Source organism: Mytilus californianus, unplaced genomic scaffold (genome assembly GCF_021869535.1).
Source record: "Mytilus californianus isolate M0D057914Y unplaced genomic scaffold, xbMytCali1.0.p SCAF_6, whole genome shotgun sequence".
In the NCBI taxonomy this organism is placed as follows: Eukaryota; Metazoa; Mollusca; class Bivalvia; order Mytilida; family Mytilidae; genus Mytilus; species Mytilus californianus.
The window spans coordinates 26282829-26302940 of NW_026262712.1; the positions used below are offsets into that span (position 1 = coordinate 26282829).

The 20112-nt window shown below is 30.4% G+C and overlaps 1 long non-coding RNA gene across 8 annotated transcripts; it reads right to left on the reverse strand.

Annotated features, from left to right (window-relative positions):
- Nucleotides 1-7010: 7010 nt before the first annotated feature.
- On the reverse strand, nt 7011-9412 carry LOC127706335 (uncharacterized). Of its 8 annotated transcripts, none has more exons than XR_007984425.1 (3): nt 9159-9412; nt 8602-8816; nt 7011-8558 (listed from the first exon to the last, which is right to left on the reverse strand). It is a non-coding gene; the product is annotated as an uncharacterized LOC127706335 (long non-coding RNA). The 8 variants fall into 8 exon arrangements; XR_007984426.1 differs by having other exon boundaries at nt 8602-8859; XR_007984427.1 differs by having other exon boundaries at nt 8602-8902.
- Between the last annotated feature and the right edge of the window lie 10700 nt (nt 9413-20112).

Below are 20112 nucleotides of genomic sequence, written 5' to 3' on the forward strand. Positions count from 1 at the left end.
GAATCCTCAGAAATAAAAATGTATACTCTTAATTATATTTAATTCCAGTTAAAAGAATGTATCCATTCCGTATCATGATATAATTAAATCCAAAATTCCAGTTAAAAGAATGTATCCATTCCGTATCATGATATAATTAAATCCTCCAAATTCCAGTTAAAAGAATGTATCCATTCCGTATCATGATATAATTAAATCCAAAATTCAAGTTAAAAGAATGTATCCATTCCGTATCATGATATAATTAAATCCTCCAAATTCCAGTTAAAAGAATGTATCCATTCTGTATCATGATATAATTAAATCCAAAATTCAAGTTAAAAGAATGTATCCATTCCGTATCATGATATAATTAAATCCTCCAAATTCCAGTTAAAAGAATGTATCCATTCCGTATCATGATATAATTAAATCCAAAATTCAAGTTAAAAGAATGTATCCATTCCGTATCATGATATAATTAAATCCTCCAAATTCCAGTTAAAAGAATGTATCCATTCCGTATCATGATATAATTAAATCCCAAATTCCAGTTAAAAGAATGTATCCATTCCATATCATGATATAATTAAATCCAAAATTCAAGTAAAAAGAATGTAATGATTCTGTTTCATGATATAATTAAATCCTCCAAATTCCAGTTAAAAGAATGTATCCATTCCGTATCATGATATAATTAAATCCAAAATTCAAGTAAAAAGAATGTATCCATTCTGTTTCATGATATAATTAAATCCTCCAAATTCCAGTTAAAAGAATGTATCCATTTCGTATCATGATATAATTAAATCCAAAATTCCAGTTAAAAGAATGTATCCATTCCGTATCATGGTAAAACAAGTGAAACTGTGAGCTACTGCCCACTGAGGATACCCCCCAACAAATACTTCAGTACGCAGGAAGTTGTTGAGTTGGGAATCCAAAAACGCCTCACACAGTATAGCTGACTTTTATTAGCCCTGAAACCAAATTTCAGAAATCCTTGTATTGAAGTTCCTGATAAAAAGGTGACGAAAATTTCCACCTTAGCTATCATGTGTAAATGATACAAGTGTTTGGTTAACAGGAAGTTGTTGAGTGATGAATCTGAAAATGCATCCCACAGTATAGCTGCATTTTATCAACACTGAACCAAATTTCAGAAATCCTTGTATTGTTGATGCTGACCAACTGAATGATGGACAGACAGACAGAGGTAAAACAGTATACCTCCACTTTTTTAAAGGGTTTATTTTAATCCCCCAAATTACAGTTAAAAGAATGTATCCATTCCGTATCATGATATTATTAAATCCCAAATTCAGTTTAAAGAATGTATCCATTCTGTATCATGATATAATTAAAACCCAAATTCAAGTAAAAAGAATGTATCCATTCTGTTTCATGATATAATTAAATCCCCCAAATTCCAGTTAAAAGAATGTATCCATTCCGTATCATGATATAATTAAATCCCAAATTCCAGTTAAAAGAATGTATCCATTCCGTATCATGATATAATTAAATCCCAAATTCAAGTAAAAAGAATGTATCCATTCTGTTTCATGATATGATTAAATCCCCCAAATTCAAATTAAAAGAATGTATCCATTCCGTATCATGATATAATTAAATCCCAAATTCAAGTTAAAAGAATGTATCCATTCTGTTTCATGATATGATTAAATCCCAAATTCCAGTTAAAAGAATGTATCCATTCCGTATCATGATATAATTAAATCCCAAATTCCAGTTAAAAGAATGTATCCATTCCGTATAATGATATAATTAAATCCCAAATTCCAGTTAAAAGAATGTATCCATTCCGTATCATGATATAATTAAATCCCAAATACAAGTTAAAAGAATGTATCCATTCCGTATCATGATATAATTAAATCCCAAATTCAAGTAAAAAGAATGTATCCATTCTGTTTCATGATATGATTAAATCCCCCAAATTCAAATTAAAAGAATGTATCCATTCCGTATCATGATATAATTAAATCCCAAATTCAAGTTAAAAGAATGTATCCATTCCGTATCATGATATAATTAAATCCCAAATTCAAGTAAAAAGAATGTATCCATTCTGTTTCATGATATGATTAAATCCCAAATTCCAGTTAAAAGAATGTATCCATTCCGTATCATGATATAATTAAATCCCAAATTCCAGTTAAAAGAATGTATCCATTCCGTATCATGATATAATTAAATCCCAATTTCAAGTAAAAAGAATGTATCCATTCTGTTTCATGATATGATTAAATCCCCCAAATTCAAATTAAAAGAATGTATCCATTCCGTATCATGATATAATTAAATCCCAAATTCAAGTTAAAAGAATGTATCCATTCCGTATCATGATATAATTAAATCCCAAATTCAAGTAAAAAGAATGTATCCATTCTGTTTCATGATATGATTAAATCCCAAATTCCAGTTAAAAGAATGTATCATTTCCGTATCATGATATAATTAAATCCCAAATTCCAGTTAAAAGAATGTATCCATTCCGTATCATGATATAATTAAATCCCAAATTCAAGTAAAAAGAATGTATCCATTCTGTTTCATGATATGATTAAATCCCAAATTCCAGTTAAAAGAATGTATCCATTCCGTATCATGATATAATTAAATCCCAAATTCCAGTTAAAAGAATGTATCCATTCCGTATCATGACATAATTAAATCCCAAATTTCAGTAAAAAGAATGTATCCATTCTGTTTCATGATATGATTAAATCCCCCAAATTCAAATTAAAAGAATGTATCCATTCCGTATCATGATATAATTAAATCCCAAATTCAAGTTAAAAGAATGTATCCATTCTGTATCATGATATTATTAAATCCCCCAAATTCCAGTTAAAAGAATGTATCCATTCCGTATCATGATATAATCAAATCCCAAATTCAAGTTAAAAGAATGTATCCATTCCATATCATGATATAATTAAATCCCAAATTCAAGATAAAATAATGGACCCATTTCTGCATCACGATATAATTAAACCCCAAGCATTTTCTTTCTTTTTTTTTTTTTTTTTCTATTTTTAAAAGAATGTATCCATTCCGTATCATGATATGATTAAATCCCCCAAATTCAAATTAAAAGAATGTATCCATTCCGTATCATGATATAATTAAATCCCAAATTCAAGTAAAAAGAATGTATCCATTCTGTTTCATGATATAATTAAATCCCCCAAATTCCAGTTAAAAGAATGTATCCATTCTGTTTCATGATATGATTAAATCCCAAATTCCAGTTAAAAGAATGTATCCATTCCGTATCATGATATAATTGAATCCCAAATTCCAGTTAAAAGAATGTTCCATTCCGTATCATGATATAATTAAATCCCAAATTCAAGTAAAAAGAATGTATCCATTCTGTTTCATGATATGATTAAATCCCCCAGATTCAAATTAAAAGAATGTATCCATTCCGTATCATGATATAATTAAATCCCAAATTCAAGTTAAAAGAATGTATCCATTCTGTATCATGATATTATTAAATCCCCCAAATTCCCGTTAAAAGAATGTATCCATTTCGTATCATGATATAATTAAATCCCAAATTCCAGTTAAAAGAATGTATCCATTCCGTATCATGATATAATTAAATCCCAAATTCAAGTAAAAATAATGTATCCATTCTGTTTCATGATATGATTAAATCCCAAATTCCAGTTAAAAGAATGTATCCATTCCGTATAATGATATAATTAAATCCCAAATTCCAGTTAAAAGAATGTATCCATTCCGTATCATGATATAATTAAATCCCAAATACAAGTTAAAAGAATGTATCCATTCCGTATCATGATATAATTAAATCCCAAATTCAAGTAAAAAGAATGTATCCATTCTGTTTCATGATATGATTAAATCCCCCAAATTCAAATTAAAAGAATGTATCCATTCCGTATCATGATATAATTAAATCCCAAATTCAAGTTAAAAGAATGTATCCATTCCGTATCATGATATAATTAAATCCCAAATTCAAGTAAAAAGAATGTATCCATTCTGTTTCATGATATGATTAAATCCCAAATTCCAGTTAAAAGAATGTATCAATTCCGTATCATGATATAATTAAATCCCAAATTCCAGTTAAAAGAATGTATCCATTCCGTATCATGATATAATTAAATCCCAATTTCAAGTAAAAAGAATGTATCCATTCTGTTTCATGATATGATTAAATCCCCCAAATTCAAATTAAAAGAATGTATCCATTCCGTATCATGATATAATTAAATCCCAAATTCAAGTTAAAAGAATGTATCCATTCCGTATCATGATATAATTAAATCCCAAATTCAAGTAAAAAGAATGTATCCATTCTGTTTCATGATATGATTAAATCCCAAATTCCAGTTAAAAGAATGTATCATTTCCGTATCATGATATAATTAAATCCCAAATTCCAGTTAAAAGAATGTATCCATTCCGTATCATGATATAATTAAATCCCAAATTCAAGTAAAAAGAATGTATCCATTCTGTTTCATGATATGATTAAATCCCAAATTCCAGTTAAAAGAATGTATCCATTCCGTATCATGATATAATTAAATCCCAAATTCCAGTTAAAAGAATGTATCCATTCCGTATCATGATATAATTAAATCCCAAATTCCAGTTAAAAGAATGTATCCATTCTGTTTCATGATATGATTAAATCCCAAATTCCAGTTAAAAGAATGTATCATTTCCGTATCATGATATAATTAAATCCCAAATTCAAGTAAAAAGAATGTATCCATTCTGTTTCATGATATGATTAAATCCCAAATTCCAGTTAAAAGAATGTATCCATTCCGTATCATGATATAATTAAATCCCAAATTCCAGTTAAAAGAATGTATCCATTCCGTATCATGATATAATTAAATCCCAAATTCCAGTTAAAAGAATGTATCCATTCTGTTTCATGATATGATTAAATCCCCCAAATTCAAATTAAAAGAATGTATCCATTCCGTATCATGATATAATTAAATCCCAAATTCAAGTTAAAAGAATGTATCCATTCTGTATCATATTATTAAATCCCCCAAATTCCAGTTAAAAGAATGTATCCATTCGGTATCATGATATAATTAAATCCCAAATTCAAGTTAAAAGAATGTATCCATTCCATATCATGATATAATTAAATCCCAAATTCAAGATAAAATAATGGACCCATTTCTGCATCACGATATAATTAAACCCCAAGCATTTTTTTTTTCTTTTTTTTTCTATTTTTCTTAAAATCATTTAAAACCATCACCCATGCATATTTCTTTTTTTTTTTTTTTTTCTATTTTTAAAAGAATGTATCCATTCCGTATCATGATATGATTAAATCCCCCAAATTCAAATTAAAAGAATGTATCCATTCCGTATCATGATATAATTAAATCCCAAATTCAAGTAAAAAGAATGTATCCATTCTGTTTCATGATATAATTAAATCCCCCAAATTCCAGTTAAAAGAATGTATCCATTCTGTATCATGATATAATTAAATCCCAAATTCCAGTTAAAAGAATGTATCCATTCTGTTTCATGATATGATTAAATCCCAAATTCCAGTTAAAAGAATGTATCCATTCCGTATCATGATATAATTAAATCCCAAATTCCAGTTAAAAGAATGTATCCATTCCGTATCATGATATAATTAAATCCCAAATTCAAGTAAAAAGAATGTATCCATTCTGTTTCATGATATGATTAAATCCCCGAAATTCAAATTAAAAGAATGTATCCATTCTGTATCATGATATAATTAAATCCCAAATTCAAGTTAAAAGAATGTATCCATTCCGTATCATGATATAATTAAATTCCAAATTCAAATTAAAAGAATGTATCCATTCCGTATCATGATATAATTAAATCCCAAATTCAAGTTAAAAGAATGTATCCATTCTGTATCATGATATTATTAAATCCCCCAAATTCCAGTTAAAAGAATGTATCCATTCCGTATCATGATATAATTAAATCCCAAATTCCAGTTAAAAGAATGTATCCATTCCGTATCATGATATAATTAAATCCCAAATTCAAGTAAAAAGAATGTATCCATTCTGTTTCATGATATGATTAAATCCCAAATTCCAGTTAAAAGAATGTATCCATTCCGTATAATGATATAATTAAATCCCAAATTCCAGTTAAAAGAATGTATCCATTCCGTATCATGATATAATTAAATCCCAAATACAAGTTAAAAGAATGTATCCATTCCGTATCATGATATAATTAAATCCCAAATTCAAGTAAAAAGAATGTATCCATTCTGTTTCATGATATGATTAAATCCCCCAAATTCAAATTAAAAGAATGTATCCATTCCGTATCATGATATAATTAAATCCCAAATTCAAGTTAAAAGAATGTATCCATTCTGTATCATGATATTATTAAATCCCCCAAATTCCAGTTAAAAGAATGTATCCATTCCGTATCATGATATAATTAAATCCCAAATTCAAGTTAAAAGAATGTATCTATTCCATATCATGATATAATTAAATCCCAAATTCAAGATAAAATAATGGACCCATTTCTGCATCACGATATAATTAAACCCCAAGCATTTTTTTTCTTTTTTTTTTCTATTTTTCTTAAAATCATTAAAAACCATCACCCATGCATATTTTTTTTTTTTTTTTTCTCTATTTTTAAAGAATGTATCCATTCCGTATCATGATATAATTAAATCCCAAATTCCAGTTAAAAGAATGTATCCATTCCGTATCATGATATAATTAAATCCCAAATTCAAGTAAAAAGAATGTATCCATTCTGTTTCATGATATGATTAAATCCCCCAAATTCAAATTAAAAGAATGTATCCATTCCGTATCATGATATAATTAAATCCCAAATTCAAGTTAAAAGAATGTATCCATTCCGTATCATGATATAATTAAATCCCAAATTCAAGTAAAAAGAATGTATCCATTCTGTTTCATGATATGATTAAATCCCAAATTCCAGTTAAAAATGTTAAAAGAATGTATCCATTTCGTATCATGATATAATTAAATCCCAAATTCCAGTTAAAAGAATGTATCCATTCCGTATCATGATATAGTTAAATCCCAAATTTAAGTAAAAAGAATGTATCCATTCTGTTTCATGATATGATTAAATCCCCCAAATTCAAATTAAAAGAATGTATCCATTCCGTATCATGATATAATTAAATCCCAAATTCCAGTTAAAAGAATGTATCCATTCTGTATCATGATATTATTAAATCCCCCAAATTCCAGTTAAAAGAAAGTATCCATTCCGTATCATGATATAATTAAATCCCAAATTCAAGTTAAAAGAATGTATCCATTCCATATCATGATATAATTAAATCCCAAATTCAAGATAAAATAATGGACCCATTTCTGCATCACGATATAATTAAACCCCAAGCATTTTTTTTCTTTTTTTTTTCTATTTTTCTTAAAATCATTAAAAACCATCACCCATGCATATTTTTTTTTTTTTTTTTTTTCTATTTTTCTTAAAATCATTCAAAACCATCACCCATGCATATTTTTTTTTTTTTTTTTTTTTTCTATTTTTCTTAAAATCATTAAAAACCATCACCCATGCATATTTTTTTTTTTTTTTTTTTTCTATTTTTCTTAAAATCATTAAAAACCATCACCCATGCATTTTTTTGTTTTTTTTTCTATTTTTCTTAAAACTATATACACATTTGACACTATCCACATTTTTATAAATAATTTTTCTGTTTCCTTCTGAAAATCTTTAACAAAAATATTGAAAAACAGTTTTGAAATGGTCATTCCCCTTTTTACACAAAAATTTGACAACTTAAATATGTTACATTTACAATAAAATTTACAAATTATTTAAAAACAACAAAAGTGTGAAAAGAGATATAGGTACCAAACTTATTTTTCTGAAACATGTGTATCCATTTCTTTGAGTTCAAAGTTCATTGTAAAGCCAATTCTGTCATCAATACAAACTGAACAACTAAATTTGGATTCCAATGGATATCAGATACCAGTAAATTTGGAGCATGCAGTGCACCTATGGATTTGAATTTGATTTTTTGGTGTTTTAACGCCACTTTTAAGCACTACTTTGGCTATTTCATGGCAGCCAGTTTGTATTGGTGGAGGAAGCCAGAGTGCCTGGAGAAAACCACTGACCTTCAATAGGAAAACTGACAACCCTAAGTCAATTAAGATTGGAGTCATGTGCACCCGCACGAGCGGGGTTTGAATTCACAACCTCAGTGTTAACTGGCTAGTGATTACAGTTATAACTACTTAGACCACTTGGCCACCGAGGCTCCCATGTTCCTATGGATACCTTATTTACATTGGTAAGACACATGGGATGTTACTGTGGATACCTTCATTACTTTGGAGAGGAACATGTGATGTTCCTATGGATACCTTTATTTCTTTGGAGAGGAACATGTGGTGTTCCTATGGATACCTTCATTACTTTGGAGAGGAACATGTGATGTTCCTATGGATACCTTTATTACTTTGGAGAGGAACATGTGATGTTCCTATGGATACCTTCATTACCTTGGAGAGGAACATGTGATGTTCCTATGGATACCTTCATTACTTTGGAGAGGAACATGTGATGTTCCTATGGATACCTTCATTACTTTGGAGAGGAACATGTGATGTTCCTATGGATACCTTCATTACTTTGGAGAGGAACATGTGATGTTCCAATGGATACCTTCATTACTTTGGAGAGGAACATGTGATGTTCCTATGGATACCTTCATTACTTTGGAGAGGAACATGTGATGTTCCTATGGATACCTTCATTACTTTTGAGAGGAACATGTGATGTTCCTATGGATACCTTCATTACTTTTGAGCGGAACATGTGATGTTCCTATGGATACCTTCATTACTTTTGAGCGGAACATGTGATGTTCCTATGGATACCTTTATTACTTTGGAGCGGAACATGTGATGTTCCTATAGATACCTTCATTACTTTGGACAGGAACATGTGATGTTCCAATGGATACCTTTATTACTTTGGACGGGAACATGTGATGTTCCTATGGATACCTTAATTACTTTGGACGGGAACATGTGATGTTCTTATGGATACCTTTATTACTTTTGAGGGGAACGTGATGTTCCAATGGATACCTTCATTACTTTGGAGAGGAACATGTGATGTTCCTATGGATACCTTCATTACTTTGGAGAGGAACATGTGATGTTCCAATGGATACCTTTATTACTTTGGAGAGGAACATGTACCGTAATGTTCCTATGGGTATATTAATTGCTGGTAAAAATGGGACATGTTCCCATGGATACTCTAAATTCAGGGAACATCTAATTTACCAAATTTAAAACTTTAAAAAGAAGTTTAGAAAAGGAAGGAGGATCTTTTTATCACTTTATTTTAATTCTGTATCTTGAGGTTTCCATCCCCCTTTTTTCTGTTAAAATTTGTTCTATTTTTTTTTTAAGAGGGGAGGCTATTTCAATTAATCTAAATTTTAAATATTTGGCTTCCTGCATTCTCTGTTTCACTTTAAAATTTATCTAAACGAAGGAGATGTGTGAAACATATAATTTGAAGGAAAATTTAACAGTTATTATAAGTTAATATGAAGGATTTGGTTATTCTGGGTTTTTTATAATTTGTCCTTTGTCTATGATTAATTGAAAATGACTTTAGGGATTATGTTATTGAGACAGCAACTAAACAACACAAAAACCTGGACCCCAGAGGTCAATATAGTCTCCAACAAAAACAAGTTTCTATACTATAGGTCAAGTACTTAATTGTATGTTTTTGTGGTTTTTTTACAACACAAAATTGTTTAAATAGAGTGAGATTTTATTTACTCAATTTTAATGAAAGGAATTCAGAAACACGCATAAATGTTTAAACCAAAGGTTTCTAATTAAATGTTCAATTGATATTTTAAAGTTTAAAAGATACACTTTGGTTCTTGTTTGACAACTTTAAGAAAGACCACTTTAATGGTTAATTTGAACACTGGAATATCTTTATTAAAAACTGAAAGTTTAAACGGGAATATTTTTTCATTATCATTTTTATCCAAAAGTACTGGGGTATTTGTGCTCCACAAACTTCAAAGCAACAATAAAATCATCACAACAATGTGAATACAACATTAACACATAACTTACTTCATTCAATGGACAGCAACTCTTTCCCCATTCCCTCTTTTATCTCCCCCAGTTCACCAGGCCGTGGATGTAACCTTCTCCCTCTTTTATCTCCCCAAATACACCAGGCCCTGGGTTTCCCCTCTCCTTTTATCTCCCCACTTCACCAGAGTCCCTGGGTTTCCCTTCCCCTTTCTTTAAGCCCTAAAATCCCAGGCCAAGGTATTTCCCTTATTCCTCCCTACCTGCCCAAAATCCAAGTCCCAGGTCAATTTTAAATAGATGTTGCTATATTGGGCTAGGGGTTAATTAAATAGAACAATGAAAGAAAACATCAGCAAGCCAGCATAAGCTTTACATGTTAATTTATATATGCAATGCTAATTATCCTATGCAGGTATGCAGGTTTATGCAGATTGTGCAGTGTTAGATACATTGTTATACTTGACTTGCCAGTGTTAACTTTGGATATACTTTATATTTTTGTAAAAAAAGAAATTTTAACCCAGCAAGTTATGTAATAATGTTGTACTCAGACACTATAATAATGCAATATCATTCACATCAAGTTGTTGAAAGCCCAAATCTTTTGCTGAATTAAAAACTTTAAACTTATTTAATTGCAAGAAAAAAGAATTTTTAATTATTTTGCTTTATTATTATTTTTTATTGATATTTAGTTAATTTTGTCTACTCTTTTCTTTATAGATATTTAGTTAATTTAGTCGACTTTTTCTTAATAGATATTAAGTAAATTTTGTGGACTTTTTTCTTTAGATATTTAGTAAATTTTGTGGACTTTTTTCTTTATAGATATTTAGTAAATTTTGTCGACTTTTTTCTTTATAGATATTTAGTAAATTTTGTCAGACTTTTTTCTTACAGATATTTAGTAAATTTTGTCAGACTTTTTTCTTTATAGATATTTAGTAAATGTTGTCGACTTTTTTCTTTATAGATATTTAGTAAATTTTGTGGACTTTTTTCTTTATAGATATTTAGTAAAATTTAGTCGACTTTTTTCTTTGTAGATATTTAGTAAATTTTGTCGACTTTTTTCTTTATAGATATTTAGTAAATTTTGTCGACTTTTTTCTTTATAGATATTTAGTAAATTTTGTCGACTTTTTTCTTTATAGATATTTAGTAAAATTTAGTCGACTTTTTTCTTTATAGATATTTAGTAAATTTGTGGACTTTTTTCTTTAAAGATATTTAGTAAATTTTGTCGACTTTTTTCTTTAAAGATATTTAGTAAATTTTGTTGACTTTTTTCTTTATAGATATTTAGTAAATTTTGTCGACTAATTTTGAACTATAAACACTAAACATATTGTATAGATGCCTATCTTTGTCGAAGACTATGTTGACCTAAAGACGCCTTGTTTTTGTTGTTTGTTATATAAGTATCCCTCATTGATGTATACCAAATGTATTCTTTAATTTATCAGAAGCTGCCAAATTAAGATACAGAAACCTTTTTTAATATTTTTTTAAATTTTAAAAGAGTGGTCAAGGTTAAAATGAACAAATGCGAAATTTTTGGGATGTTTAATAGGAAATTAGTGATATTTTCTTTTTTTGTTTTACTTCTGATCTGCTACTTTTTATAAATGCTCTCAATGAATTATAAAACAGAAGTGGTAATTTTATCCTTTCATCCATTAGTGAAAATTGCTGAAAAAAATTCCTTTATTTAAACTATGAAATTTATGTAGGGGACTTTAATGTTCATTTTCTTTCTAAAGGGTGGTGACAATTTAATGTTTTAAATGAGTCAAAGGAAACATTTTGTATTTTTCATCAAAATTTCAAAAGCTAAATGGAATGTTGCACTGTTATGCTGGATTTTTATGCCCCATTCATGGACATTATGTTTTCTGGTCTAACCCGGTCGTCTGTTTGTTGGTCCGTTCTTTTGTTTGTCTGTTCGTTCGTCTGTCACACTTCGGGTTAAAAGTTACTCTGGTATTAATCATGCAACTTTTAAATTTTAAATTTTAACAGGATGTGGCTATGTATTAACTAAACGGTGGCTAATCTTTGGCAAGCGTTTTACTGCCGGTCAGAAGAAGACCAAGGGATGACCATATTTTTATACCCGTCAACCCTAGGGGAAGGGAGCTATTTTTGTGAAAATAGGTACACATATATTTAAAGCTGTTTAGCAGGAATATGCTTCTTACATGTGCTTGTTGCTTTTAAGCAATTAATCATATCTGTGATCCTGCTAACAGATATAATCATTCTGTAGAAGTAAACATTGACCTTGACCTGACACTGCATGTCTTTGACCTTACAAATAACCATTCTTACAAATAGTTTGATCTTAAATCTAGTAGACCTCTACCCTTTAAAGGAGTAATGAACATTCTATTCTTGTCAATGTTGACCTGAACTTTTAACCTCTAACCTATGACCAAACTTTAAAAGAAAATGTTGACCTGAAATGATTGGATATCTATACTGATTGACCTTGACCGGACTGATAATTATGGTGATCCATTTTGACAGTTGTCCAGCCTGAAAGTTTAACATGTGTTGGATAAATAGAACAGTGGTTACAAAAAGACAGACACACTCTTTATAAATTTCCAAGTTAAGTAAAATAAACATTAAAAACTTTCATTTAAATTAAAACAAAATATTTTCATAAAACTTTAATGATTAAATAGCCAAAATTATTAAAACACTCATTTTGAAGTTTTGAAGAAATTGTGTTAGTTAGCAAAGAATGAAAATCTTTCAAAAATAAACTAAATGACCATAAATCAAAACAAAAATTTCAAGTTTCAAAAAATAGCTTTTCCAAACATTTTTTTTTAAACTAAAACAAAAATTTATACTTTTCCAAACTTTTTTTTTAAACTAAAGCAAAAGTTTATACTTTTCCAATTTTTTTTTTAAAGAAAATATACAAAATGTATATGTATTTATCAAAAATTAACCAAAAAATTAGACAGCTGAGACAGTTTGGTATGAAGTAACAAGGCAGCCTAGCACTCTAGCCACCTGTCTCCACCCAGCAAACCACCCAGCTGCCTCAGGGACAGGAGCAACCTCAACCACTGGAGCAGGGATCACCTCCCAGTCCAAAGGAACACCTACATCATTACCTATAACAACATACGGTGTGACTGGAGTGGCTGGAACCTCAACCTCTTCAGGACCATACCAGACAGTCTCTTCAGCGTGGTTGGTTGTTGCATCCTCATCCACTACCTCCTCGAACACAACAGTCTCCTCCTCTGTTGGCAGGAAAGACACAGTCTCCTCCAGGAACCAGTCGGCTGGGTCCTCCACCGTTGTGTCCATACCACACAGCACAGAGGCCTCCACAGACAGCTCCATGACCTCTTCCTCCTCCAGAGTTGACTCCAGAACCATGAGCTCCTCGCCAGCTAACTCCACCTCAACCATATCATCCTCGTCAATGATAACTTCAGCAGCAATTTGAATAGCTGCTTCAGGAACCATGACAGAGAATAATCGTGCACGAGGTACAACTGCTTCGAAATGTTCAGGTTGATCATTTCTTGGCAGCTCAGGAGAGGCAACTGGGACAAGTACTGGTTCAGGCTCCAACCCTAAAAGACGACGAGAGCATCGTGGTGCCTCTACTCGTGGAGCCACATAGCCGTATGGCATACCAACTCGTCGGAGACGCCTGTTCATCTGGTTGTCCACGTAGGTCCTCACACTGAAGTATAATAAATTGAATATAATACATATTCTGCTTTCCCACTTTTTTTTAACATAACATTCACATGTCAAACTATACAAACTTTGATTATGAATTTAAATCATTGAGATACTGTAAATTCAGAAATTATTACATCAATTTATAATTGTGATTTTTAAAGAAAGTACTAAATTATTCATTTAAAAAAAATATTAACAATTTCTAAATTTACAGTAACAAAGAAAATAAATAGAAATAATTCACTGTTTCAGCTATTATAGCCAAATAAGAAGCAAGTTAAGAACAGGCTTTTTTCAAGTTTATATGCATGTTTTCTTAAGTGTGGACATTTACAAAACAGGAAAAAACAAGAATGTGTCCATAATACACAAGTGCCCCAATCGCACTATTATTTTCAATATTCAGTGGACCTTGAAATTGGGGTAAAAACTCTAATTCAGCATTAAAATTAAAAAGATCATATCATAAGGAACATGTGTACAAAGTTTCTAGTTGATAGGACTTCAACTTCATCAAAAACTACCTTGACCAAAAACTTGAACCTGAAGTGGGACAGACAGAGGAACGGATGAACAGATCAGAAAAAATAAATGGGGCATAAAAATAAGTTGAGAAATCGTCCGGGTTTCCACAACATTAATACAATTGAAAACAGAGCTTAGGGTTCAACATACTTAATATCAAAGTCAGAAAGGTCAATTTGATGTTTAAAGTTCTCTATTGTCAACATACGAGTTGTATTGTCTCCTATCTAATATTGACAAGTTTTCATTCAAGTTTGTTGAAAGTCTGAATTTGTGTTATTTGTGATGTCATGAAAACACTTATACATAAAGTTTTACGAAATTGACATATTTCATTAATCTGGTCATTGATTTAGCTATAATTATAAATCATTGAGTGTGATATGATATTTATCCACTCGAGACAGTTAAATTTTCAAATTTAAAATGCAAGGCTTGCCCGAGCGTTTTTAATATTCAAAATTTAACTGTCAAGAGTGGATAAATATCGTATTACACCAGATTTGTTGGTGGAATCAGTTTCTCTAGGGATTTTTATGCTAAAATGAAGCAAACTTATTCCTTTTTCTCGATTTATCTGAAAAAGATGTGTTCTTTCTATACAACGTCATCAGACATGGTCCCCTTTTTTTTTCTAGATTTATCTGAAAAAGATGTGTTCTTTCTATACAACGTCATCAGACATGGTTCCCTTTTCTAATGACGTCACAATAAGAGATTCAGAGGAAAGCAAGAAAATGTGATGTCATAATCTAAAATTGACCAATGAATGATCTGAGATCAAATGAACCACATGTTGATTAAATAAAAATAATCAACCGGTTTGGAAAACAATAAATCAGTTTAGAATTAGAGAAATATAAATATATATAATAATTGAGTGCTTCATAGTGACAATATATTGTAGTTTAAAATTTTAGTCGTTTTGAAATCTCATCAAACCTCATGCTTTCCCCCGTCTGTACCCAAAATGAAAATACCTCATATAAGTGATTTAGTTTTCAATTGTTTTAAGCTTTATAAGTAGTCGTAATAAATTAGTTTGGTGTAAGCCTTTGAAAATATTACCATGAATGCTTTAGATTCCAGTTTAGAAGGCATGAAATTTTGTAAGTTTAATGGTAATTATTTGACCATCTAAAACTTGAAATTAAAGGATTAAACTGTCAAAAAATCAAGTGTTGTTTTTCAACAAAAAAATCAAGGGGAGATAATTGTATTAAAAGGAGAAGGGGCAATAAGGCACATATTTGGCCCAAAAATTACTGCAAATTTAAAAGTTGTCATACATATTCTAAACTTACTGAAAACTTGACTACGGTACAAGGAAGTCAGAAAAACAAAATAAGTAAGACATTTAACAAGTTTCCATGGCAACAAATCATGACTTAATTTGCATGTTTTGTAAAATTTCGTGATTTTTCTAATTTTTATCAAATTTCAAGTATATTTTAGATTGAAAAAATATGTGCACACCCAAGAAACAACTTTATATTTGGTGAGATTATGTCAATAGTTATAATAAAGCTTCTGTTAATTTTTTTTGTTATTTCTTGGCTGCACACGATTTTTCCACAATGGAAATAAAGATAGAAAACTGCAAAAATTCTGTATTTTTCATTGTTTTTGTGAAAACAGTACATATTATGACGTACAGTTAACTCTCGTTGTCTCGAACTCGGTTGACTCGAAATTTCAGATGAGTCGAAGTTTTCACATGGTCCCGAACTTTGTTCCATATGAATAAAATTGAGAATGGAAATGGGGAATGTGTCAAAGAGACAACAACCCGACCATAGAACAGACAACAGCAGAAGGTCACCAACAGGTATTCAATGCAGCGAGAAATTCCCGCACCCGGAGGCGTCCTTCAGCTGGCCCCTAAACAAATATATATACTAGTTCAGTAATAATGAACGCCATACTAAACTCCAAATTGTACACAAGAAACTAAAATTAAAAATAATACAAGACTAACAAAGGCTAGAGGCTCCTGACTTGGGACAGGCGCAAAAATGCGGCGGGGTTAAACATGTTTATGAGATCTCAACCCTCCCCCTATACCTCTAGCCAATGTAGAAAAGTAAACGCATATCAATACGCACATTAAAATTCAGTTCAAGAGACTACTAGCAGTTAACTGACATGCCAGCTCCAGACTTCAATTAAACTGATTGAAAGATTATGTCTTCATCATATGAATATCAGGCACAATCCTTCCCGTTAGGGGTTTAGTATCATACCATCATAACATATATGAGAAGAACATAACCCGTGTCATGCCAACTAACTGGTTTTTAAATAAATGTGTTTAGTGCCGATGCAAAGACCCTATAAGTGAATCAATATTAACGCCAAAACATGCAATCTTTAATGACCTGACAACAGTATCGTAACTATATCCCTTCTTGATAAGTCTATTTAAAGGTTTTGTTAGCTTCAGATATGAATACTGACATTTTTGTGCTTTATAAAGAATATTTCCATAAAAAATTGGATGTGAAATACCTGAACGTATAAGAAGTCTGCATGTTGAGCTATATTTACGAATGATGTCCTTATACCGATGATAAAATTTAGTAAATGTTTTGACTAGTTTGTGATATCGAAAACCCTGGTGTAATAATTTTTCAGTAATACATAAATTTCTCTCGTTAAAATCTAAAACATTGTTACATACACGAGCGAATCGTACAAGTTGAGATATTTAAACACCGTAAGATGGTGACAAGGGAACGTCACCATCTAAAAATGGATAATTAACGATAGGAAATAAAAAATCATCTCTTTTATCATATATTTTAGTATTAAGCTTTCCATTAATGATATAGATATCAAGATCAAGGAAAGGGCAGTGGTCATTGTTAGTATTAGCTTTATTTAAAGTAAGTTCAACAGGATAAATTTCTTTAGTATACATACTGAAGTCGTCATTATTGAGAGCCAAAATATCATCCAAATATCTAAAAGTATTATTAAATTTGTGTATCAGATGTTGTTTCGATGGGTCTTTGCTGATTTTTGTCATAAATTGTAACTCATAGCAATACAAAAAAAGGTCCGTAATAAGTGGTGCACAGTTAGTCCCCATTGGAATTCCGATAACCTGACGATATACGGAATCTCCAAAGCAAATAAAAATGTTATCTTAAGTAAAAATTCAAGGGCAGATATAGTATCAAAGCATGTCCAATTGACATAGTTTTTTTGTTTATTGCTACTAAAAAATGACCTAAAAGAGTTTGAACATATATATTCACATTCTGACTTTTTAAATGCCCATTAAATTAGGTGTGTGAATTTTTTCTTAATGAGAATGTGAGGCAATGTGGTATATAGGGTAGAAAAATCAAAACTTTGAGCAGATTCAAAATCACCAATATATGCATGTAATTTATCAAGTACTTCCAACGAGTTCTTGACACTCCAAAAGTAATTAATTCCACTATTTTCGAAGGCCTTATTTGAACAATTTATTATCAGGTTTTTGATTTTACCAAGTGTACTGGTAAGAAGAATAGACAATTTAGTAGTGGAACAATGGCTTGAAGACGAAATGAATCTATATTTGTAAGGTGTTTTGTGTAGCTTCGGAAGCCAATACATAGTTGGGACTTTCATTGTATTTGGTTCTGCTTGTAAAGCGGTAGCTAAAAGTTTAAGTTTGTTACAGATGTCGTTTTCTGAAAATGGAGTCAGTTGGAATGTTGGTGAATTGGTGATTTCTTTTTTCAGAATCTCAATGTAAAATTTACGTCAAACAATAATAATATTATTAGCAGCTTTATCGGCCGGGACAAATACAAATTCCTTGGCTAGTTCTTTTAGTTTATGTTTGAAACGAGAAATAGGTTTATTGTGGTTATTGTTAAGAGTAAAATGTTCTTTAAAATGTTGAATACGTATATCAACTATGTTCATTACTGAATTAAAAAAAGAGTCCAAAGATTTTTTATCAGCTTTTTCCCGTTTTATCCATTTCAAACAGTAAGTATGGAGTGAGTCGTGGATGATATTACGACACTCATTCCAATTAATAATTGACGGGGGAAGATATTTAGGTCCTTTACTGAGGAATGATTTTAACTCTCGGTCTTGAACGATGTTAAGATCTCCTGTTATAACATGGGAAATGGGTCCATAAATGTATTCGGAATTACTGCAATTACATGAAGTAGATGTATTTTCACTGATATTAACATCTTTACACAATTGGCTATAATTAAACACAAATTTCCGGGTAGATTTCTTGTAAATATAACAAATAAGAGGGAGCTCAGTATTATCAAAATATCCCGGAATTTGTTCTTTAACAGAATGATCGTTAAAAATACCGGCAATATTTACAAAATCAAAACCTTTATTGACATACTTTATTTTAGTAACTGTTTTTTATGATCTTCAGGGCGATCAATTTTGGGAAACAGTTTAGAATAACAATATGCCATTATAATTTGAACGATTTCATACTTAGGACTGCTATATGAAATTGTGTTGCAATCCTCTAAAATTATATTTAACTTATGAATGTATGTATTTCGACTCCTGATGAGTCGAAATTTCGGTTGAGTCGAACTAAATTTACGGTCCCAAGGTTAACAAAAGCATTCAAAATTCATTATTTATCTCGAACTAATACAAATATGTCAAAACATGACCTCCGGGATTTAAATGGATTGAAGAGTTAATCTGACAAAACACGTGTAATTAAATTTCCGGTCACGGACCACTGTAATTAATTTATGACATGCTATTTCCACGAGTGTTTACTTAAGATATCTTTTATAGAATTTTAATAAATAATTAGTGATACATTGTTAATGTTCATGAAAAAGTATTTAACATGTTTACAAAACAATTAATCGTGATTTACACTAATGAGCTTGGGTGTGTATAAAGTGAGGATTAAGACTTCCGTTGATGATCACCTAAAAACTACTCAATCGGCATCTTTAATCTTGTTGTATTTTCTTTTGAAAAGAAAGAGTGAGATGAAAGAAAATGAAGAGAAATCTAAATTTTCTAAAATCTCTTGTATCCGAGAATAAACAATTTTGTCAACTTTAAACGACCTAAATAACGCTAAGATAGATTGGAAATTACTCTCTCGGATAAAAGCCATAGGAAAAAATTGTAACTGAAACAATTGAATAAGTAAAAATAATGTTATTAAAATAATGAAAGACCATGACATACAAAGACATCGATCTGATACCAGAATATCGATCCTCTTCCCATATTCATCCGGATTTATTTTAGCTTTACCAAGCTAAGCAAGAGTTGTGTCCCTTGGTCTTCGGTTTTCGTTTTAGTCGAACTACGTGTATCTCGAAATAATTCTGTGGTCCGGCTGACTTCGAGATAACGAGAGTCGACTGTAATTGTGACGTCATCAGATAAAAATCTATGTTTTTCATTTATATTTCTTGACCCTATGCATTTCTAAACATTATGTGCCAATTTGAAATAGTTATCTAACATTTTATTTTCTTGGGCCAAAACCAGGCCTTAATGCACCGCCCCCACTCCTTTACAGGACAAATTGAATTCTTCAAAAAAGTAAGGCATGTGACCCCCTTTCATCTTTTTATTTGATATTTTTCTGTGCAATTTATAAAATAAAATAGTCTCATTGAATCATTACCAATTCTATTGTTTAATGTTTCCTCTTCTTCGCTGAGAACAACTAGGTACGCCTGCAGACAGTTGGGGCAAAAATGGAAATAAT